At 39.0% G+C, this 25862-nt stretch overlaps 1 protein-coding gene across 4 annotated transcripts in view; it reads right to left on the minus strand.

Moving 5' to 3' along the window:
- Nucleotides 1-4967, minus strand: part of LOC143879775 (P-loop containing nucleoside triphosphate hydrolases superfamily protein) — a 38873-nt gene extending 33906 nt beyond the window's left edge. The window contains exon 1 of one of the 4 annotated variants that reach the window (XM_077382337.1): nucleotides 4813-4967. The gene's annotated coding sequence lies outside the window, so the exon portion shown is untranslated. The other 3 variants (XM_077382341.1, XM_077382340.1, XM_077382338.1) reach the window with 3 other exon arrangements.
- Between the last annotated feature and the right edge of the window lie 20895 nt (nucleotides 4968-25862).

The raw sequence follows: 25862 nt of genomic DNA on the forward strand, positions 1-25862 counted from the left end.
ATTTTGATGCAAAGCAGAGTTTGTCTGTTTATACTTTTCTAGGTTAAAGGACCAACACCATTCACCATTTTTGTTCACTCCCTACAACTAGATCTATGAAACCACATCTTTTACTCCAGTTTCATCCCCTAGTTCCTCTAATATAAAATGACTTGAACATAATTCGATATTTCCCCTTAGTTAGATTGTATGATACATATAATGCGGTAACCTTGCAAGACAGAGTTTTGTACTTCTCCTTGACATTAACCATGTTTTATGTTTCATTTCAGCACGTGTTTATCCAAAGGATTTCAAGTTCTTACATCTCTATGTAATCTTACAGTTAAGAATAAGCCTCATTACCTCTACACCAACTGAAGAACACTTTTATGCAAATAAAATAAAATAATGAACTGATCAATTTCTAATTCATTAGGGTCTGAAAAAAGTGAATTTGAATGGTAAAGGGATAACTTCTCGCCATGGTTTAAAACTCCATGCAGATGTGAATTCATAGAACGTTAATAGTGGACTAATGCAAATCCAAAACCAATCTATATATCCCCGAATCACTTCCAGTAAATTTTCATTACCCAATAAGGATATGACCAATGTTTTGAAAATCGGAATCGAATCGTAAATCGTAATAGGGGCCGAATCGTATCGGATCGTAAATCGTATCGTAAATCGTAAGATTCATTCAGAAATATAAAAATATATATAATAAAAAATTATAAACAAATTAAAGAATAAAAATAGCCAATTATTCATTTTTCATCCAAATTCATTAATTCAAATACAAACTACCATGATTAGCATTCAATATCGTAATATGAATTGTTTGCTGACAAACTTGACACATACTGATCATCTAATTCTCATCCAAACCCATGCATCTTAGATAATAATCTTTAAAAAAAGACACAAGATCATATCAATTCTCAAAGTCTCAAACATCAAAGGACAAATATCAATTATAAAAGACGGAAGTCGATATTGTCCTCATTATGGTAGTCTCCCACCTCGATGTGAGTAATGCCCTCAAGCAAATGCTTTGTGCTTGACTGGTTCGATTCGTTCGAACTCCTACACCTCTGTCTTCTTCCTTCTGATGAGAGGGATTTCGAAGGCTTCTTGTAATGTAGAAAGTAAATGAGGTTTTTTGAAAGAAGTCATATTTTCTTTTATACAAAACTTAATTTGGATAAATCGCATGAATCGTATGAATCGTACGATTTACAATCGAATCGTAAGATTCAATAAAAAATCGTAAGATTCGTACAAATTAAGATTCAATCATGGGATTCAAATCGTTTTGCCTAAAATCGTTAATTGAATCGTAAATCGAATCGTAAATCGTAAGATTTTCAAAACAATGGATATTACGCGATTGCTGAGCAGAGCATACTCTGTAGAAAAAAACTGAGGAATACCTTCTAAATATAAACACGATTTGCAGCAAACATAAAAAGAGAACGCGAGAAACAATATCACACAATGCAAGAAGACAAGATTTGTGTGGTCCGGCAGTGTGCCTATGTCCACTGGAGAAGAGTTTTAACTATTTTAGTTTGGGGCTACGAAATCTCCTCCAACTTGGCCAAGAAAACACAAAGAAAATTGTAGGATCGTGGCACTTACCAACTATCTCAAAAGCAATTGCTGAAAAGAAAGGCACTACAATTATCTTTATTAAGAGTCCAAACCATTGGGCATTGCTGGCACAAGGCATAGGACCATGCGGCCAACCTCCGATCTGCGTCTCCAGTACCCGCCTAGGCCAACAAAAATCTAGCTACCCATAACCCTAATACATAGCTTATATATTAATGCCAATGCATGAAAGAATTTCTTGAAATACCCTTTCTTGTATCACAAAAAATAAATTTTTCTTCCAAGACGTTTCCCCGGACACCCTGCAAAGGCGCCGCCCTTTACACCCCCAGCAAGCTGACGGCGCAACTCAACTCGCATGTGCAGCACACATTAGTCCTCTTTTTTCTTTTTTTCCTTTTTTTGAATAGCTTTGATCAATTAAATATGAATTTTACTGCCAACATTAGTCCGTTAGGGTTAAGGTTAGAGTCCTGTATAATGCCAGAATAAAAGACATGTGCACAACATACTTGACTCAAATCTCGGACATAAAAGGGTTTCTTGTCAGATAAATATGAATCCTAGTGCCAACCCACACTTGCTCTACCAACACTAGCTTAGTTGTGGCACAACATGTGCGAAATCAAGTCCCTCAACCAGTAGAATCTATGAATAATTGCTCTTATTTTGCCTAAAAATAAAAACCAAGGTGTTATTGAATGGAATAAGCTAGAGCTCAGTACTTCGCCAGCATGGGTCGTCAAGAAAATGCTTTCCTTCCGCCTAACCCCAGCTTACCGATCAAAAAAAAAAAATGCTTTCCTGTTTAGATGCTGTTGAAATCAAATAACTGTTAGAATCCACCTTTGCTTCAAGTTGTTACAATTTTCAAGTTAATCAGAAGATGATGAAATCAGATGTAATGAAATTGACCGATTTAAACAAGGTTAATGAGCGTTTCCTAGTTTGGGCGCGCGACTATTTTCTTAAACAAAATATAGACTGTTCTTGAAGACAAAATAGTGGCATCTATAATCCATGTAACCGTTTGCTGAAAGAGAAGATGAGAAGGAGATGGGACTAATTTTTCAACTGGATCATGAATGCATATTGTTTCCAATAGAAACAACACTGAGAAAAATCTGTGCAGAGAGAGAGAGAGAGATACCTTAGCCGGAGAGAGAACGAGGGCACGAGAGTGGCGATGGAGAGATGGCGCGGTGTAGATGAGGAGTCGTTCGAGGGAGAAGTTTTTAGGTTATACTAAAACAGATTTCCGTGGAATACTTATTCCCTGTTCGTTTTGGCCCTATATTTTGCATTTTTAGTACCGATTGTGAGCCACAATTGATTAACTTACCTGTTCGTTTTAGATTGTGACAACCGATTGTGAGTCCCAAACCAATTATTGGACTCCAAATTACGTTTAATTTTGAGTCCAATAATCGGTTTGGAGCTTACAATCGGTTTACACAATCTAAAATGAATAGGTTTACTTTGATGTTTGGGATGGTGGAACGTGACTGGCTTATCGCCCTCTGCCTATTGGGCGCCACGCCACAGATGTCGGCTTGCAAAGACCATGGGCGCCAACAAGAACTTTCACTAAAGGGCCGTTTGGATATGCGGATTTTAGAATCTTGGATTTCATCAAAATCATGAATGGGAGACAAGAGAAAAAGGAGACCGGACGTCGTTTTTTATTTCTCGCCCTTCTTTCCGACAGCAAGAGAGCAGGCGATCGTCCCATGTTTCCAAGTTTTAGAAATCTCAGGATGGGGAAAGATTTCTAAAACCTGGATTTCTTACTTAAAATCCAAGAAATGCTGTCAGGACATCATACAACAGCTTGATCATGAACCCTCTTTTACACTATTTTCAAACTAAAACCTGGATTCTAAAATCCACGTATCCAAACCGCCGCCAAGTGATTTATCAAATAAAAAAAAACAGAGGATCTTAAGTACTGTTCAAAATTCTGAAGAACTATGTGGAAGAGAGATTGAGCCGCTTGAAAACGCCCGAGTAAGCTACATGAGCAATATATTGATCTTTCTCCTCAGCAACAAGCTCAATGCGATAGCATCGTCCTTTGAAATGCATCATGTATCATAGCCGATAAATGAAGACAGACAGGTGTACACACACGTTGTGTTACATTACAGTCTGACACATGAAACTGATCCAATAATAAGTTTTGGATTGTTCTCAAAATCCAAAATAAACATAAGCATTCCATGGTTGATAGGTTGAAACAGGCACTATGGAAGTAATTGGTTGATTTTGTCCAACAATATCTCCTACTTACAAGCAATTGACAGGGCTTGGGATAGCTATCCATGGATTCAAGAATCCCTGTGCCAGACAGGGCCATTGGGGATTTCAAGTTTTTAACTTGAGCAGCGGGGGAAAAATTGATGCCAGTAGCCGAAATGTTGAGGTGGGGACCACATTTTCAATGATATTCGCCCCTTTTTCTACATGGGACAGCCCCATCTAGAGCAAGAGAGTTGTCATAATTCATTAATTCATAAATACACACCACAAGGGGCTTCCCCAAGTAAAAAGGGGTGAATATAGATGAACCAACATCTCTCTCTTCTTTTTTTCTTTTTTAAATGGTAAGAGCTTAATTGATAGAAGAAAAAGACCCTAAGATCCAGAGGATCATAGGGAGGGATACAGAGCAAGAGATACAATACAATAAGGCCCTGTTCGATTGGGATTATGGACCAACTGATTGCAATTGTTGCTACTGATTATTACAATTACCTATTGTACAAATAATCTATTATGAAAAAATGGTGTTCTGCCGTAACATTTAATAAGTGATTATTAAATGTTTAAGATTAAAAAAAAGTTCAATTTAGAGACGTAGATCAAGAGTTTAAGATAACAAGCTTTGGAAAGATGTACAATTTCTCATAAAAAACTTGAAGAAAATCTCAAGAGCTTGATGTTAGGATCTTACCGTAAGAGATAGAGTTAGGGTTTCACGGAGTATAGGGTTTGTGGAGAGGGAAAGAGAAATGGAGTTAGGGTTTCGTGAGGTCTTGGGTTTGTGGAGAGGGAGAGAGAGATAAAGTTAGGGTTTAGTGAGGTCTACGGTTTGTGGAAAGAGATAGAGTTAGGGTTTAGGAAAACGCTCTCCCCTACGGCCCTACCTCGTGAAACTAGAGGAGAGAGAGAAAGAGAGAGAGAGAGATACAGATAGGAGGGAGAGAGAGAGAGGTACTTGCCAGAGGGGAAGGAGGTTGCTGGAGTCTCTCTTCTCACCGGAGAAGATGAGAATGGCAGAGGCTAGGGTTTCTGCTTGTGAAAAGTTGTGCCCGATGTATTTTCCTCCGCGGAAAAAGAAATGAAATCGCGCCTATTCAGAGGAAATGAAGTCTCGTGTTAGCGAGAAAACAGAAATTCCACATATTTCTTTTCACATTTCCACGTAGATAAATATGCTTTCTTGAGAGAGCAAGTGAACATCCAATTGTAAGGTTTCTCAGGAAAAATAACGAACACACTGTTCCTTTCTTTTCTCACTGCAGGAGCGCAAGTGAACAGGCCCTTAGGTTTCTCGGAAAAAAATGAGGCATTTTCTCAGGAAAGAAAAAGAAAAGGTTTCCTGAGAATCTGACGTGGCAAAAAGGAAAAGAAATCCCAAGAAATTATGCAGGAAAAGGTTTCCCGCGCCTGTTCACTTGCGCAGGAAATCCCGAGAAATTGTGCAGAAAAAGGTTTTCCGCGCTTGTTCACTTGCACTGGAAATCCTGAAAATTTTATAATTTTCAACTGATGAAATTAAAAAATTAAAAGCGACAAAAAAAAAACCACAACTGATCAATGAGAGAGTTAAATGGTCATTTACTTCAAAAGGTGGAATTTGTGTCTACAATCTATATTATTCATTTGTTTGCCCACACCAAGGATACATTATCCCAAAATCCTTTCCTAAGTAGACGATTTTTAGGTGTGCCCCAATGTGTATTACGGCCATTTGTAGGTGAGCTTATATTTTGAAAAATACAATGAAGCCCACCTTGTTCGAAGATCCAAACCATTCAGTTGTTTTGGTCCCAATATTTATATATTATGCCTCAAAAATCATCGCCATTGGATGATCTAACCCTTTAATTTGTTGTATTTGCCTTGATGTTTAGTTCATAACTCCAATTTACAAGAAAGGAAGGATAGCAGGGACAATTCAGAACTCCAATTTTAAAAGGGGATAAAAAATATTTACATTAAACTCAAAATTCTCAGTGAATTCCTTCACTTGTCAAATTTTAAACTCCAATTTAAAGAGTTATCACTAGTTAGCAGATTATCTTTGCATCCATCTAAGGTATAATAGCTTCTCAAAATTGTTAAATCCATGAGATTATGTCTCACACACATCTCTTTGTCTATTGATTTTCCTACTTTTTGTGGGCAAAAACGATTTTTCCTGCTCCTCCACATTACTTTTCCAAAGAACCCAGATCTGTTTTCATAAAAAACAAAAATAAAAATCGGAAAAATTTGCACCACATACAAAGGCCGATCAAAAAAGAGATTCATGTTTTTATTATCATGTTGGGATGAGATATGAGGATGAAAAAACAACAGAGAAAGAGAGAGAGAGATTGACTTACAACTCTTTCAGGCAGATGCAAGGAAGAGGACGAAGTTTTCCATGGAAGGATGGAGGAAGAAGACGATGTAGGGCTTTGATATGGAAGAAGATGATGTAGGGTTTTTTACCCGCCCACTGACTTTTCTCTTTCACCAAACCCAACCACGGCACTTTATTTTCTCGGGAAACCGAATCGCACCAAATTAGTGGGATTTGGTTTCCACAAGAGTGAGAAAAGATCTCTTTCCGCGTCATTTTTTGAAAATCCATGTCATTTTTTTACTTTTTTCCACATAGGCACTGTTACTTTCCCAGGAAAGCAAGTGAACGCTGCTATTTTAGCTTTCTTGGGGAAAAAAAGGGTTGTTTTTCCAGGATCCGTTTTACCGAGAACGCAAGTGAACGGAGCCAAAAGGGAATTTTTTGATCGCGGGTAATGTTATCATTGTGAGGGCATTATTGGAAAAAAAGATGAGAATTTCAGAAAACTCCGCCTAAAATCGATTATGAAAAAAAGCCATTATTATATAAACATACAGAGTACCCCTTTAACCATAACCGATTGTTGAATCGATTATGAAGCACAGTTGATTGTACATAATCCCAACCGAACAGGGCCTAAGAAAGACAGAAAACTAGGAGTGCAACTCGGATCGGGTTGGGTTGAGTACGGGTTGACTTTCTCGGCCTAGGTTGAGTTCGGCTCAGGTTCGGGCTGAGGGCTTGGGCAACCAGATCCGAGTGAAACCTGGCATTTTTAATCATATCGATCTTTTTACCACGCTTAAAAACTTGGGTTGGGTCACGTCGGGTTCGGGTTGGCCTCAACCTGACATGAGTCCTACAGAAAACTAATCACAAGGAAAGAAAATCAAATATCTCCAAATCCGTCCAATACAACTCGTTCCTACCTAAATAATTCACCTTACTGTTAGCCGAACGACTGTGCTGAAAACGTTCCTGAAAACGTTCCTGAGGACCATCCACATGGCCACATTCTAATCAATCAAAACCTCGAATATCCATGGATATTGTCTGCTGCCATCCAATCATCGGACGGTGTTAAGAGTCTCCCTCCACTATCAAATTGTCCAACATAATATCATCCACTATCCTCATCCCCCATGAGAACCGCTCTAGGCTCTGTCTCATTGGAATCCTTTACCCCAATGGGACCCAAAAATGCCCATTCAGTCACTCTCTACTCGTCTCTAAGCAATTTTCCCACCCAAGCCGGCCCTGGATTTCCAAAACTAAAGCCATCAAAATTTAGTTTGTGCCAACCAGGTTCAGGCGGCATCCAACTAAGGGTAATCTGATGCTTTCTTTAGAACTCATAACATATCTCTTTCAGCATATATGGACATCAGAGCTGGAATAAAGTTTGAAAGGTAAGAGCGATGGAGACGATCTTAGAGAAAGTAAACATGGGTCCGTTGGCTCATTTTTTTGAAGAGTATGCCATTTCTCTATTTTCGTAGAAGCCATATCGCAACTAGCATTGCAGCTCTTCATAAAATTCTGCCTTTGGGAGGCGAAGACATTTAAAACCAACAATCCACAAAGGCTTGCTAGCTAGCGAGGGAAAACCAACGACATCCCAAACTTACTTAGAATCAAGCACCAGACCTCTAGCGAAAGAGCAACGAAGCAGCAAATGATCAATTGGTTCGACACTCCTCGTACATAATGGACAATGGTCTATAATCCACACCTAGAGATTACAAAGGTGGTCCACCATTAGGATCTTGTCCTGAAAAAGTTGTCCACCCAAACTCACGAACTTTAGGAGGAACCAGAATGCGTCATACCTTTTGGATAAGTGGGAGGGCTGCGAGGACCGAGGAGTCTGCAATATGGTAGTATAAAAGTTCTACTCGTAAGAGTCCCAATGTGCAGCAAACCCAAATCCTTTTGTCACCCCCAAATTTTCTAATGTATTTATTATTACTCTTTTTACACTAAAAGGTGGTAGCCAAGGGAAGAAAAGGGGCGAATATGTAATTCCCTTCAAAATTATCATGCTTCAGATGCGGATCGAATTCTTTGGAAGAGTTGAAGCAAAACCAAGCCTCAAACCATTATTAGCAGCCAAAGCCATGAGATGTGTGGATTTTGAAGTGGTGATTGGTGAATAAATGAGGAAGGTGGAAGGAAATTTAATAATTTATAATGACAAATACTATTCACACAACCATCTTCATCATGCTTGATCAAAGATCTAGAATCACCCTTAGGGAGGTGTGATCAGAGGCAATTAGGGAAATGATATCCCCCCACCCTAAAAAAAACGGTTTCTGTGAGAATGGTTCACTGCTCGAGGATAAATTCACCACTTTTAACGTTTTTTTCTGCCTTTAAAACTTAACGAATACCGTTCGTTCAAGGGGGCGATTTTATCCGTTTTCCCGAAAATTAACGAACATTTTTTAAGCTCGTAACTCCTTGTAAAATAAGTCATAGATTTTAGAGTTTTTGATATTATTATTCTTTAAAAGATTTTTTTTCTGAACAAATCTCAAATTATTTATCATTTTAGTTTTATTTTATCCAAAATTTGTTATCATGATATCTATATGAATTAACCTGTAAATGGCCTCATAAATGGACTCATCTATTTGTGGGAAAAATGACTGTTTCTAGTATAGCTTTACAAATGGAGCACCAAGTGTTTGGTTATTTTTCATTGAAATCTACAAAGCACGCCGAAATTGAATAAGCAATATTAAGCCTATTTGGACTATATTGCAAGAAAAATGTTTCCATGGGAAAAATTTCTGGAGAAAACTTTTTCTTTCCCCAATTTAGAGGGAAATACTAGGATTATGATTAATTTAGAGTGATCTCAACGTAAACCGAAGGTCCCTCTCGACATTGTAATTACTGTAGCTATTAGATCATTTTTGTGTTTTCTTTGTTCTCTTGACATCCTCAATCGTAACTCGTAAGATCTTCCATTCAATAATTTTCCATCATTTTAAAATATCGAATGTCCTACTAATAAAAATTGAATAGGCTCGGCACAAGTTATGTTTTTTCATGTGTAAAAAACATAGAAAATTTTAGGAATACTGTACCTTTCTAAACCGGTGCGTCGTATCATTTTTTCCATCTAATAATATGTCCTTTGGCTGAGTTTGGACTGCAGGAATTGGAATCTGCGTCATATTCAAATTCCACCGTAAGTGGAATGAAAAAAAAATTAAAATAAAATATTTAAATAGAAAAAATAAATATTTCATTTCTACACGGGTAGAATCAGAATACCGCTCGGGGAAGGAAACAAATTGGGCAATTCGACTGGAATAGGATGCCAATTCCAACACCTGATTCTGGAACATGTTTGTATTGCCGGAATCATGAAGATCATATTCCAATTCTCCCTTAAGTGAAATGAGAAATTAATAAAAATAGAAATTTTAATTAAAAAATCTAATAAAAATTCCATTCCAACCAAAACGGAATCAGAATACCACTTGATGGGGGTGAGAAAAAAAGATTCCAGCATCTTCCGCCATTAATTCCAATCCAGTGTCAATTCAGCCCCTTTGATTCCGTTCTTTAAAAAAAAAAAAAAAAAATGCCATAATAGGATGGAATCGGAATCAAAAGCCAATTCCAGCAATCCAACTTGTAAATGACAAAGGTGCCTTAAAACTTCTCTCTCAAGTCTCAACCATAGTTAGCGAAAGCCGACAGGTGATTTGGCCAAAAAAACAGAAGGGGGGAGATGATTTTTTCACCACCCGGATGGTACACCCCCTGTTACGTGAATCGTGGGCAGGCTTTAACGCTTTTTGACGTCAAATCACGTTAAATGGGGTGTATCCATCCTACAGGGGTGAAAAAATATCTCAAAAAAAAAAAAAAAAACGGAACAGGAAAAATTCGAGTTTAATACGGTATTGGTAAAGAAAAAAAAAGTAGCAAAAACAAAAACAGAAACACACAAAAAAAGCATTTAAAATTTTGTCATTTACAAAATAGCGCGGGGTTAAAATTGGAAAGGTGGCAAAAATAACGTGTTTAAAATGTTTTCCTAAGAAAATGGAGTTATTTTTAAGTGTGGAAGTGTTGAATGGAGTATTAAAATTTAAAAGGGAGTTTTTCTAACTATGGACTCAACTCTCAATTCGTAAACATAAGACACATATGCCATTTACAGATATTAGTCCTTAGAAAATACAAGCACCAATGACAATAGTAAAGGGGAACACTATATTCAGTGCCAACTGCCAGATCAGTTTTGGCCGCCAGTTGAACAGTAGAAGATTGCAAAACACAGGCCGCATGTACAGCGTGGAACGCGAGTTTCTTACCCTCTTGACTACAGACCCGAATTTTTTCTTCTTTGTACTCGGATTCAACGTGCATCTCGTACCAAACACCACCTCTCCCAAGTCTCCTTCTAAAAATCCCACTTTGACGCATCTCGTATCATACTGAAGCTTTCTCACAACTGATGGGTTGCAAGATTCATGACATTTCTAGAGGCAAGAAGTCATTGATGTTGGGATCCATAGTAACACGTACAAATGTGGGTCCCCGAAGGGTCAAAGAAATCAAGATCGTTAGTTAATTAAACTTCATTAGGTGACTCAAAAGGACATCTCGTGACTAAAAAAACTCCAGTTAAGTTTTTCATCAGTGAAGCCCTGAATGACGCTTGATTGACCAAATGATGTGGATCATCACATCAAGGTGTTCTCAATAACTAGTTATAGAAATCGTCTTAGTAGACATAATTAAAAGTAGAGTAATCCTAGACTGATCGAAGAGAGCCCTTGCAAAAAAGAGGTGAAAAGACTCTCTCATTGGCTGCATATCACCATCATGCATTAATAACTACCGAAAAGTAAAAAAGAGGTGAAAGGGCTGCACGTCACCATCATGCATTAATAACTACCGAAAAGTCAAATATGATGGTGATTTGCAGCCAATGGGGGAGCCTGTAATGTTCCTTTTTAGGAACATTGCTCAAGTATTATGGATTGAATGGAAACACAAGGATCGGGTCGTGTGGGACTACTCAGTGGGCCGAAGATCAGACAAAGGTGCAAGGTTTGAGCAGTGTGGGGCCCCTTTTGTGTGTTTGGGCATCATCTGTGGGGCCAGATCGTGTGGAGGTGGTCCACTTGTGGGGCATATGGAGTGGGAGACCCTCTTTAGAATACAGGCCAAGGTGCCATCTAGTGTTAAAGAGGCTATGGCATGGGCCATGTTTTGAACTATTTATGCTTCCGTGCTGAAATGATAGGGGCACCCTTTTTGTTGTCCATTGGGGGCAAAGGCCCCTCTTGTGGTTGCTTTCAAGAGGGCATTAAATTGGTAGAGGCACTCCATATGTTTTGGGTAGGTGTAATTGGGGAGTTATAAGTGCCTTGTGGTGAAGGGAGAAGAGATTATGCATGTTTTTATCTTTCCTTTGTAACCAAGAACACCCTACGACTACTGAAGTTGTGTGTTAGCAAGAGGAATGAACAGTGCGTTCTACTTCCTCTAGCAATTGGTGCAGTGAGCACCCCATCTATTCACCCTTCCTCCTTGTGGCAATGTGCACTTGGAGCATATCCTTTCCATCACCACTTTAAGTGGTTACCTCTTCCATCCCATCAAATTCCATGACGGAGCTAGCAAACTTCTCCATCTCAAGATCTAATGTTCTCCTTTTATTGCTCTTCACTTTTGTAATTGACGAATTTAGACCTCTCCGGTCATCATCTTAAGGAAGCTATAGCTGTATTTTCTTTGTAATACCATGTTTGGTGGGTTGAATTAAAGGGAAATGCAAGACAGTCCTCTATATATTCACTTACTGAAAGTGCTTGCTGAAATGTCTGAGTGAATTGTCATGCATTTTATGTGTTAACAAGCTTGGGAGAAAGGCCATAGAATCATAGTTTTTTGGGGTCATTACAAGTGGTATCAAAGCATCATCCTACCAGCCTTGGCGGCCAACGGAACTCACAAACGCGCTGCGAGAAAATTGGTCCACGTTTGGACAGCTTTTAGTGGCTTGATTGCTCCATCCACTACGCCTCTTTTGTGTTTGAGGAAAGTCCCAAGTGAAGGTGGTTTTGGGCTGTTTAGAACTGCAGAAAACTCTTGCAAAGACGCCCACCAACTGTTTGAGGAAAGGCCCAAGAGCAAGAATGTTCTGGTTAGTTTTTGGGCTGCAAAAAAAGCCTTGAAAATGACGCCTCCTAAGTGTTCGAAGAATTGCTCGAGTGACATTACCCAATTGTGAGTTGCCGTGACATTGCATCATTGGCACCACCAACTGTTTGAGGAAAAGCCTAACAGAAATACACGGTTCTGGACGATTTTGGGCTGCAGAAATGCCCAGCCAAGGATGCCCTCCGTATGTTTGATGAAATGCTTCAATAAGCCTGCCATCTGTTAGATCAAAAGCATCTAGTTGTGAGTTGTAACGCCCTCAGGTGTTTGAGGAAAGGCCCGGTGCAAGACGCATTTTGGCTGACTTTGGGCTGCAGAAAGACTTTGCCAACGAGGCCCCTAGCTGTTTGATGAAATGCTCAAGAGAGAAACGTCTGCGCAAACAATATTTCAAGGGGCCTGCACAACCAGTTCTTGTTGGGTAATTTGTGAGGCATCAATCACTAGATCTTGAGGCAAGGATTGTGGGGTGTGGATCCTACAAATGTGAGTGTTGTGCAAGAATTCCTACAAAGGAGTAGCAAGGTCTTCTAGTCTGCATACCAACTATTTGTCGTGTGGCCTATGAGGGACTGCATACCAACTATTTGTTGCGTGGTCTGTGAGATAACTACAGCTATTAGATTGACTACCTTCGCCTAAGTGGACTCATTCGGAAAGACCTCATGGAGTCAACACAGAGGTGGTCTAGGGACAATGATTTAGAGGAGCGGTTGGTAGCATGCTTCGCCGCTGCTATCGACACTCGCTTTGCCCGCCTTGAAAGCACCATACTCGAGGCTTTGGAGCGGTTGTCAACTCACTATAGTAGGGGTGACAATTTCGGGGCAGTGGCCGAGTCCCTTAATTTGAAGAGGGCCATTTCTACTCATCTTAATATAGATACACCAACCCTCCATCCACACATGCCAATGGCTCAAAAGGATACTACGACATCGGTCGAGAGTGAAGCGAATGCGATGGTGACTTGCACTCCTAGACCAACACCACCACTCCTAACTTGCATGACGACGCCAACACCACCGTTAACACAGCATACGCCAATGCATATTGATATGACTGGGGCTGATTCAAAGACCAAGTGTGAAGTGGTTGTTGTTGATCACAGTGATAGTAGGGGTGATGCTACAGACGAGGGACCAAGCGTTCAAGTGCATATCATTGATGTTCCTCCGTATAAAGAGGAGGCAATCAAGCTACGTGATTTATTACAAGAGTCTGTGGCCCATGATGGGGATGTTTCTTGGCACCTCGCTCACTTGACCCTCACATTGGCATGGGCACATGTGATCATGCCGTATAGAGGAGCTCAATTCGTAATTGTCCCCTATCTTGTGGAACCGACATGGGACCCCAACATCAATCGAAAGGGATGTCGTCGCTATTTTCTCCATTTTCATGGGCAACTTCAAGCACATGATCCCAACGTACCACCCAGGTTCCCATTCGATCGCGGGCGTCACAATGACATATTAGTATCATTTCTTTTCCAATTGCTTGGGAGCAAACAATTCGGGAAGGGGAGATTTGTAATGTTCCTTTTTAGGAACATTGATCAAGTATTATGGATTGAATGGAAACACAAGGATTGGGTCGTGTGGGACTACTCAGTGGGCCGATGATCAGACAAATGTGCAAGGTTTGAGCAGTGTGGGGCCCCTTTTGTGTGTTTGGGCATCATCTGTGGGGCCAGATCGTGTGGAGGTGGTCCACTTGTGGGGCATACGGAGTGGGAGACCCTCTTTAGAATACAGGCCAAGGTGCCATCTAGTGTTAAAGAGGCTATGGCATGGGCCATGTTTTGAACTATTTATGCTTCCGTGCTGAAATGATAGGGGCACCCTTTTTGTTGTCCATTGGGGGCAAAGGCCCCTCTTGTGGTTGCTTTCAAGAGGGCATTAAATTGGTAGAGGCACTCCATATGTTTTGGGTAGGTGTAATTGGGGAGTTATAAGTGCCTTGTGGTGAAGGGAGAAGAGATTATGCATGTTTTTATCTTTCCTTTGTAACCAAGAACACCCTACGACTACTGAAGTTGTGTGTTAGCAAGAGGAATGAACAGTGCGTTCTACTTCCTCTAGCAATTGGTGCAGTGAGCACCCCATCTATTTACCCTTCCTCCTTGTGGCAGTGTGCACTTGGAGCATATCCTTTCCATCACCACTTTAAGTGGTTACCTCTTCCATCCCACCAAATTCCATGACGGAGCTAGCAAACTTCTCCATCTCAAGATCTAATGTTCTCCTTTTGTTGCTCTTCACTTTTGTAATTGACGAATTTGGACCTCTCCGGTCATCATCTTAAGGAAGCTATAGCTGTATTTTCTTTGTAATACCATGTTTGGTGGGTTGAATTAAAGGGAAATGCAAAACAGTCCTCTATATATTCACTTATTGAAAGTGCTTGTTGAAATGTCTGAGTGAATTGTCATGCATTTTATGTGTTAACAAGCTTGGGAGAAAGGCCATAGAATCATAGTTTTTTGGGGTCATTACAGAGCCCTTTCACCTCTTTTTTGCAAGGGCTCTCTTCAGTTTAGACTTCCTCTTAAAAGTAATGGCTATATTTGTAAACAAAACAAAATTAACAACTTAATAGAAATCAACTTCATACTTCAGATAATGAAGAGACCTAGACCTAGTATCATATTTTGATCATTCTCGAGATGCTACAATGTCTTCAATATGAACATTGATATGGGCACCGTGTATGGAACTATCAAATAGCATATTTCACACGTTAACAATTATACTTGGCTTTACCATGCTTCTTTTTCTTTTTGTATTTTGCTCAAATTGGCAAAACTATCTCTCTATGCCATGTGGCGATCAGGGATTTGTTTAGTTCCACTCTCGGTTAATATAATCTATTTGTGGGCAAAATGATTGTCTCTAGTATAGCACTGCAAAGGGGACACCAAGTGTTTGGTTATTTTCATTTGAAATATACAAAGTGCGTTGAAACTTAGTAAGCAATATTAAGCCCTATTTAGACTATATTGCAAGAAAAAGGTTCCTTGTGGAAAATTTCTTCTTCAGAAAACTTTTTCTCGCCTCAATTTAGAGGGAAATAATATGATTATGATTAATTCAGAGTGACATCATTGTAAACTGAAGGTCCCTCTTGACATTGTAATTATTGTAGCTATTTGATCATTTTTGTGCTTGACATCCTCAATCGTAACATGTAAGATCTTCCATTTAATAAATTTCCATCATTTAAAAAAAATGAATTTATTTCTAATTAAAAATTGAATAGGATTAGCTCAAGTCATGTTTTTTCGCATGTGAAAAATAGAAAAATGTATGAAATATTGTAACTTTGCAGACTTTTCAGGTAAACTCTTGCAATACAAATGGGGTTAAAGAAATGTAAGGGGCCGCACTAGATGAGGGATGAAGAATAAAAGAAGAGCTATGAAACCATCTGTTGGGGGAGAAATCTGCGCACCCAATAAGAAGGACATATAGCACCTAGCCAATGTAAGTAATCGAACTTTCCTCCTAGATCACAAGGGCAATAAGGACTTTCCATCTCCACGGTTAGCAACCCCGAATAAAAAAGAAAGTGCCCTAGGGGAAAGACCAAACCTAGCACGACAACTCTCCTAGAAGTTCAGTGGTCCAATATAGAAATCAATTCCCATGAGGAAACCCGGTACTTATCAAGCTAAACAAGGAAACTGATTCCATGGCAAGTCGACCGATAAGGAGAAACCCACACCCATAACAGGACTCGTGCAAAGTATATGTAGGTGGGCCATACTACCATTGAGTCCTACAACCGGCATTTCTCGTATCATCTTCCTACCTAATATGTCCTTTAGCTGAGTTTGGGCTACCGAAATCAGGAATCGGATTCTGCATCCTATTAAAATTCCATTATTAGTGGAGGAAAAAAATAAAATTAAAACAAAATAGAAAAATAAATATTCCATTTATAAAGGGCAGAATCAAAATACTACCACCCACCTGGGGCGGGAAACAATTTACAACATTTCCCCTTTAATTCTACCGCGGTGTCCATTTTCCCCTATGATTTGATTCATTTAAAACCAAATGCTATAATTTGGCAATTCGATTGGAATAGGATGCCAATTCCAACACCTGATTTTGGAATATGTTTATAATGACAGAATCATGAAGATCATATTCCAATTCTCCCTAAAATGAAATGAGATAGTAATAAAAATAAAATTTTAATTATTAAAATCTAATATAAATTCCATTCCAACCAAAATGGATCAGAATACCACTGGATCCGGGTGAGAAACATATTCTGGCATTCCCTCCCATTAATTCCATCCCGATGTCAATTCGGCCCATTTTATTTCGTTCTTTTTTAAACCAAATGCCATAATAGGATGGAATCATAACCACAATCCAATTCCAATCCCCAATTCCAGCAATCTAAATGTAGCCCTGTTGTAAATGACAAAGGTGCTCTAAAACTTCTCTCTCAAGCCTCAATCATAGTTAGCAAAACATGATTCGGCAAAAATTATAGTTCAATACCGGTTGAAAAAAAACGTAGTAAAAAACGGAAACACAAAAAAAATGGAGGTTTTGAATTGGGATTTGCTAGCTTTCATCGCATAAGGCATTTTGTGGATGGTCTGGCTGAAAGTAGCCGCCTAGGCTAACTTTTCAGCAGAGTTTGTCTTCATTCACGAGGTGGCTGCTGTCAGATGCAACTGACCATCAACGAAATGCCTTCTGGGATGGATGCTAACAAATCCCTATTATTAAAGGTGGGAACACCTATTAAATGACATATCAACGGTTTAGGCCGGCAATTGAATAGTAGAATATTGCAAAACACATGGCCACATAGAAAGTGGAACGCGCGTTTCTTACCCTTTGACTACAAACTCCTAATTAATTTCCTCTTTCCACACGGATTCAACATGCATCTCGTACAAAACACCACTTCTCCCAAGTCTCCTTCTCAAAACCCCACTTTGACTTGTTGATCTCTCTCTCTCTCTCTCTCACAGACGGTTGAGAAAAAGAAGAAAGAATGAAAACAAAACGAGGACATTGACAGACTACTTTATAAGAACTAAATATTTTTCATCGCAGCACTCATTATTGTAAGAACTACATAAAATCATGAATAATCGCTCACACTTTGTCAATTCTCGAGTTTATGTGGGGCCATCATGATCACTCAATGTTTATGAGTCAAGAGGCCAATAATAGTTCTTTAAAATAAGGTATTTGGTAGGCAATTTCGCGGAAAGGACATTTTAGCAGCCCACTGAACAGCTACCTCAGATGAACTGAATGAATAAAAAATCAACGCGTGTGGCTGTTCTCTGATGCAAAAGTGAGTCGCCGCGAAATGGCTTTATGTGGAACTGACTAGTAAATCCCTTAAAATAATGATAATGGTATTACAAACGGCAAGATAAGATAAGCGAGGATGTTAGAAGTTTTTTAACACGCGGAGTTATAGTAATCCGAAAAAGGACAAAAATAAAAGAGCACATGTACCATATGTTTTAAAAAGCGAGAAATTATATGATGAAAGGCCTTATAAACACTTAAGGGCGGTGAGAGACAGAGATACCCCACCCATGAAATTTGTTCCAACAGCTGCTGTTGGATCAAATATCAAGGATGGGATGATCGGTACGTGTTTATACAGCCCTTCATCATATAATTTCTCTTAAAATGCAGCTACAAAATAATCATGTAGTGGGAGCGCGCGTTTCTTGCTCTTTGACTGCAGAATCCTAATTTCCTCTCTCTACATGGACTCAACGTGCATCTCGTACCATACACCAAAATCTCCCAAGTCTCCTTTTCAAACAATAACATTCACTTAGTGAACCCCTTCCCCCCTCTCTCTCTCTCTCTCTCTCTCTTTCTCAAACGGTTAAGAAAAACAGAAAGAATGAAAACAAAATGAGGACATTGACTGCTTTAATCTTTATACCTAATGCAAGAGCTTGGAGTGTCTTAAGGTTTGCACGTGTAGCACCCGAAGAACACATCCACCGTACACGTGGTGCATGTAGATTGATCCGGCCTTTTCAAATAGTGGGGTTGGTTGACGAAGACGGGAAGCAAAAAGTTGAATTATTGGGAGACAAACGTATTAACGGGTTGAAAGATTCCTAACTTTTATAAAGGCAAGAAGTCTTTGTTGGGATTAATAGCAACACATACATTTTTTGTGGGTCCCACAAGAGCCATGCATGTGAAATCAAGACCGTTGAACTTCATTAGGCGACTCATAGTTTTCTTCATATCCTAAACGGACATCACGAGACTACAAAAATCTACAATTAAGTTAATCTCAGTGAAACCCTAAACGAGGCTTGATGAATCAAATGCCTTGGATCATAAGATTGAGGTGTTCTCAATGACATTTGGCCGGACTACGGTATTTGGATCCGATCGCATATAAGATTTGCTAGGGTCGATCGCAATAGGCATTTCGCGGAACTTATGTTGCATGAGAGAAGCCACCTTATGAATAATGACAAAATTTGTTGAAAAGTGAGCCTATGTGGCTGCACTCTCATGCAACAGACGTTCCGTGACCTTCTGCGATGGACCCTAGCAAATCCCTTGTTTGATTACTGCAGACTACGATAGACACGGAGAAGAAGGTGCAGGCTGAACTTCATTCGTTTATGTTTTTAATCTGTCAAGTGCAAGAGTCATACTCTTAGACTCATTAGCCACACATGTTTGGATTTCTAGAATTCTACGTAGAGCAGATCTTTTTATTTATTGGAGTGTCCAACTATTGATAGAATACGAGACATACGTGTGATTGTCGTGGTTTTTTTTTTTTTAATTTCTAGAGTTACAAGTAGATTGGGATTTTGATTGATGGAGTTTTAGTTTTAGTGAAGTATAGTTATTATACAGTTTGGTTTTGTTCATTAATTGAGAGAAGTGTGAAAACGTGAAGCGTGGTGCATGTTGTGCTTTGAAATCACACAGCTATCTAAGAATATCTATTCGAATTTCGATACGAAAGTGACTCTCCATGGCATATGCATGCTCTGTACAACAGAAAACCAAAACAAACATCAATCCGAAAACTCGAACTTCAACTTCTACTCTAAACCAACTCTCTTACAATAACTAAATATATTGAAATCATCTTAGCAGTAGAATTAAAAGTAATGTCTATTTCTAAACAAAACAAAAACAACTAAATAGAAATCAAGTCTCTACGGTTGATAATGAAGAAAAATTCTATTATCATGTTTTGGTCGTTCTCTAAACATGGCATTGTCTTTAATATGAACATATTTTTCTTGTGGATCCAAGTTCATTATCCCAACTGTGTCCTCTGCTCCACTTGGAGCCTGACCTCTTCTATCTTATCCACTTCCTCGCTCATCGGCTTCCTACTGCTCCAGCCGTGCCAGCAGTAGGCAAGGGGGTACTTCCTACTGGTGGGGAGAGGTTGAGGAGCTAAGAGGGTGAAGGAAACTGCCAGATCTTTAGATTTCCATTTACTTATTTCCACAGCATATTTGGAAATCTGATTTTTTTTCACTATCAGCCGCTGATTTGGAAATCAAAGGATTTGATCCGGATGCAAATGACAACGCAAAAAGCTGCAAATGTGAGAAATCAAAATCAAAATCTTCTCAGCATCCGAACTAGCCCTAAAAAAAAAAAAACAACAGTGTATCTGCTAGCCAATTTTTCAAAAAAGGCCATTTTGTTGCTGGCCTTGGCATATGAGAAGAGCTACAATTGTTGACATTTTGGCAGTTTTTGTCCTATTAATTTAATTCAGATAGGTGGGTGTTCTCACCTGCAAAAGTCAGCCATGAAATGGCTTTCCACGAAATTGCCTAGCAAATCCCTAATATTGACATTATAAAACACAAGATAAGGGAGGGTGTTGGAAACTTAGAACTCGTTTAATTGTCCTTTTGACTTAAATTTCGTTTACATGTGCTGAGTTTGACAGAAGAAACACGCCCATTTAGGAGTAGTTCGAAAGTGGACAAAAATAAAAAAAAAACATGTGAACCTTACGTTTTAAAAAGCAGGTCAAAAATCATGGCGGTGGTCTCCATCAGTGACGCCAGAGATCCATGTGCGTCAGCATTTCTATTTGCTACCGCGTCTTTAAAATAATAATAATAATAATAATAAGGAAATGATATCACCACTACCGTAATTTGATGACAGCACTCCTCACATTATTCAAAAGTACAGTACGGTCTAGGATGATCCAAACTGTCCCTTAGATGGCCCACATCCTAAATAGGTTGGCCCTGATATTCAGTCTCTATAGATCGTACGGTTAAGATCAACCTATGGAAATGATTTTTAGGGCACAACCTATTTAGGCTGTGGCTCATCTAATGGACGGTTAGATCATACCGTACTTTTTTATAAAGTGAGGAGTGCAATCATCAAAATACGATAGTAGTGATATCATTTCCCTAATAATAATAATAATAATAATAACAGCAAGAGATTTGCTAGGGACCTTCGCAGAAGGCATTTCACTTGCCATGAGAAAGCAGCCACACAGCATAACCTTATTTTTTGTCTTATCCATTTAATTCATACTATGTGGCTATTTTCTGTCCCATGCAAATCCCTAATAACAATAACAATATTAATTTGAGCTCACATGCTCATGTTCTTCATGCCCGTGAGACATCTGTGCATTGTCGATCTTTGTTTGGCAATGGTTTCTCAATCTTCTATCACTTTAAGAAAGATACCAAAAGATTATCCACGCAATAATGAAAGAGGGCTTTGTTTAAATGAAAGAAGGTTTGTAAAGAGTGGTTTAACTTGAGCTTTATAGAAATAGGGGTAGGCCGGGCTGCTCGAAAGTCCCAAAACTAGTAGAGGGGGTCAAGGGACATGCTAGGTAATTAGGCATTAAGCCTTTTAACGGTGTTATGTGAAATTGCTTAGCAAATCCCTGATGCTGATGCTGATGATGATGATGACGACGACGACAGACTACTGATATTGGCACTAGATACATTAATAATCGCACTAACTCGTTATGTCTTATTATTTAGACAACTGTCGATTAAAAGAGAGAAGACAAGTAGAGTTAATGTAAATTTAAAAACATGTCGGTGCCAAAATCAGTAGCCTATAAAAAATAAGGAATGCTTAACCGAAGGGTGCCCTTGAAAAAACCAGCCGTAGGCATGCCGTCATCCTCCACAGACCAAATTTCATCAGTCAATCTTAATTTTTTTTTAAATGGACAGTCAATCTTAATCATATTGGGCATCTCAAAAACTTTCGAGTACCACATATGGTCAATAAAAGAGAGGAGAAAAAAGAGAAGAAGAAAAACAATACCTCCCTTCAAACAACCAAGATCCTATAATCAAAAGTTAGAATAATTTTATTAGTGTGATTTTGGGCTCTATTCCTCCGTTGATGGAGAGAAAGCTTTCGGTGGAAGGTTAAGATCTAATATATGTTTTCACATTGTCTAGTACTCCTTTTGAAATTAGTTGCATTTTAGGACTTTCTATCCGGTGGTTGTGACTGCCGGTAAAACCAGACTTTGTTGCCGTGTCTATATCCCCTTGTTAAATTTTTTGGCTCATGTGGTTCTCAATGTGTTGCACGAGCTAGCACTAAATAAGTCGAGGGGGTTTATCAGTTTATGCTACTAAAACAACGAATAGTGAATATGAACTCTTTATTTTTAGAGTTTTGCCCGGAAAGCCATTCATGGCTTATGTCTTGCAAAGGAGAACAGCCACCTTTGATGAATTACATGAATTAGACAGACTCCGCTAAAAAGTGTGAGACCGCGTGGCTGTTCTCTCCTACAGAAGTGAGTCATAAAATTGCATTTCGTGAAGTTGCCTAGCAAATCCTTTATTTTTAATATTTTACTAGTATATATATATAGAGAGAATAGATAAGTTCCTAAGGTTAACCTCACATAAGCTTATATGAGGTGGCGCTCACAAAACATAAGGCACCAACTTTGTTTGGATGATCCAAACCATTCATTTGCAAGGTCCCATCATAGATAGGGTGTGTACCAAAAATCAGCTCAATTGGATCATTCTAACCGCTCTAAAAGTGGAGGAAAAAATGGGCAGATTTGTGGGCAAAAAGTGTCTATCCATTTTGTCTTCTACTTTTGGATGGGTTAGGATGATCCAATGGAGCTGATTTTTTGTACACACCCTATCTATGATGGGGGAATACTTTGGATCATCATAACAATGTAGGCCCTTTATGTTTTGTGAGCGCCACCTCATATAAGCTATATGAGATTAACCTCAGGAATCCTTTTCTCATATATATATATATATATGTAAGATATTTTCTGGCCTTTTCTTTTAGAGGTTCGCATGTGAGACATATTTTATATATTTTTTTCAATCTGAGATGGTCACCAGCTAGCAAATCCCTAATAGTAAAGTTAAGGATGCTATCAACGGTTTACGCCCCCAAATGTACAGTGGGGGATTGCAATACACATGGCTACATGTACATTGGAGCCCGCATTTCTTACCCCTAGACCGCAAAACCCTAATCTCTCATCTCTCTCTCTCTCTCTACATGGATTCAAAGTGCATCTCTTACCACTGTACCAGACATCAACTATCCCAAGACTCATTCTCAAAACCTGACTTTGACTAAGTGGACCTCTCTCTCTCTCTCTCTCTCTCAAACGTTTAAGAAAAAAACAGAAAGAGTGGAAACAAAGAGAGGAGGTTGACTCCTTTATACGAGTGGATGCGCGTGGAGCACGGGACTTTACATAATGCGAGAGCTTTGAGTGTCTTAAGGTTTGCATGTGTACCCCCCGCAATATTAAAACATATTCACCATAGAGGTGGTGCATGTAGATTTATCGGGACTGTTTAATGGCTTGGTTGACGAAGACCGGAAGTAAAAAATTGAATTACTAGGAGACATTCAACATACTAAAGAGTCTAAAGTTGTATGAGGATGAAGCTTCTTACTGATGGGTTGCTAGATATATTCATGACTTTGATAAATACAGGCCCAAGAAATCTCTGTTGGGATCAATATAGTAACGCATACATTCTTTTGTGGGTCCCACAAGGGCCATACATGTGAAATCAAGGCTACCGTTGAACTTCATTAAGCAGCGACTCACACGGTCTTCGTCCTATCCTAAACAAACATCTCGTGACTACAAAAATCCACCCTTCAAGTTTTTCTCATTGAAACCCTAATCGAGTCTTGGCGGATCAAATGCATTTGAACATTAGATCAACGCGTTCTCAATGACATTTGGCCATACGTATCGGATCACATATATGTGGCGCAAGCGGGCCCAGCAAGTATTATTTAAGAACAAGCCTAACAACCAGTCTCTTTAGCATTTCTAGAGAGAGAGAGAGCTTTTGTATTACACATCTTGTAAAGTACTATACATCTTGACCCCTTCGATCTATCTTATTTATTGCCTTGCTCTTCGGCTTCCTACTACTCTAGCCGCGTGAGCAGCTTGCACCCCGGGTGCACCGCCCGAGCTATAATGGACCCGTCATTTGAAAATCAGGAAATGTGGCCATCTAAAGAAAAGAGGACGAATATATCAGCTACCTAGATACAATTATTTAAAAATAATTATAAGGTAATCGAGTCGGGACCGCATATGGAGCTACCAAATGGCCTATTCACACATTAACAACTACTTCTCTTTATGTTCATTTTTTTTCTCTCTTAAAATGGAAAAATTATCCTTCTCTATGCCATGAGGCTTGGTAGGCATTTGTTCCGTTCCTCTCTTGTTTAGGCAAACTTTTTAATTCTTCACTCAACTATGTGGGACCATCATGATCACTCAATAGTAGTTATTTAATAAGGGATCTGCTGGGTAATTTCGGTACTAACTTTAGCATAAGAAAACAGCCACCTGAGATGAACTAAATGAATAAGACAGAATGTGGGTGTTCTCTCGTGCAAAAGTGAGCTGCGAAATTGCGTTAGGAGGAATTGAGTAGCAAGTCCCTTAAAATAATAATAATGTTATTATAAAAGAGAAGATAAGAGAGGGTGTTAGAAGGCGTTTAATTGTCATATTGACTTAAGTTTGATTTGATTTATATCAAAGTTCTGCCGCAAGAAACACGCGGAATTGTTAAAGGACAAAAGTAAAAGAGCACATGAACCTTATGTTTTCAAAATCAGGGTAAGAAATTAATGCGTCCCACCAGTGACGTGAGCGATCATTAGTGCGTCAGCATTGCCGTTGCTGTCCGCGTCTTTAAAATGAAAGCATTAAAGAGAGAGATCGACCCCACACTCCACTCGGAACGATTCCTGAAACTTCAGAATGTGACGGAAATAACCCTGTGGATACACCCTTTTCTCACTTACTCCCCTACTCTTACAGCAAAAAGCGCTTCAAAATTTTCCTAAAATGATGAGACCCATTTGAGCCAGATTTGTAATTTTCTTCCTTAAAGGACACTCCCATCAATGGGGCGCCCTTTAATCTGATTTTTGGAACGGCGCCCTTCAGTTTAGACTTCCTCTAAAAATAATAATAATAATAAGTCAACCCCCATCCATCTCTCTCTCTCTCTCTCTCTCTCTCTCTCTCTCTCTCGGGACGGCCCTATATGGAGGTCGATTTAAGATATATAGGGGTCGATTTATCACCGCCCTAATAATATTAATAATAATAACAATAATAATAATAATAATAATAATAATAATAATAATAATAATAATAATAATAATAGGTTATTGATTTTGGCACTACATGCTACAATTATTGCACTAACTTGTCTTGTTTTTTTATTATTTAAACAACTGTAAATTAAAAAAGAAAGGCAAGCTGAGTTCATCTAAATATATAGCAAAACATGATAGTGCCAATATCAGTAACCAGGAAATAATGAGGGAGACTAAACAAAAGGGTGGCCTTGAAAAGAGCAGCCACAAGAGTGCCCATCATAAACAATCCCAGATCCACAAACCTAATTTGATCAGACGATCTTAATCATCAAAATTTGATTGGACGATCTTAATCATATTCGGCATCTCGAGGACTTTCGAGCACCATGTATGGCCAATAAAAGAGAGGGGAAAAGAAGAAGAAGAAGAAAAACTATACCACCCTTCAAACAACCAAGATCCTTGAATCAAAAGTTACAATAATTTTATTAGTGTAATTTTGTGCTCTATTCCTCCGTTGATGGCGTGAGCATTTGGTTGAAGGTCATGATCTAATATATGTTTTCAAATTGTCTAGTATGATTTTGGGCTTTATCCCCCCGTTGATGGCGCGAGCGAGCTTTCGGTGGAAGGTCAAGATCCAATATATGTTTTCAGATATTCACATTGTAAAGTATTCCTTTTGAAATTAATTAATCGCATTTTAGGACTTTATCCGATGGTTAAGACTGCCGGTAAACCGTGACTTTGTTGCCGTGTCTACATCCCCTTGTTTTTGTTGGCCCATGGAGTTCTCATGTGTTGCACGAGCTAGGCCAAAATAATTAGAGGGGTTTTATGCTACTAAAGCAAATCCA

Source organism: Tasmannia lanceolata, unplaced genomic scaffold, assembly GCF_043159265.1.
Source record: "Tasmannia lanceolata isolate RefF3 unplaced genomic scaffold, GAP_Taslan_0.1 ptg000006l, whole genome shotgun sequence".
Classification (NCBI taxonomy): domain Eukaryota; kingdom Viridiplantae; phylum Streptophyta; class Magnoliopsida; order Canellales; family Winteraceae; genus Tasmannia; species Tasmannia lanceolata.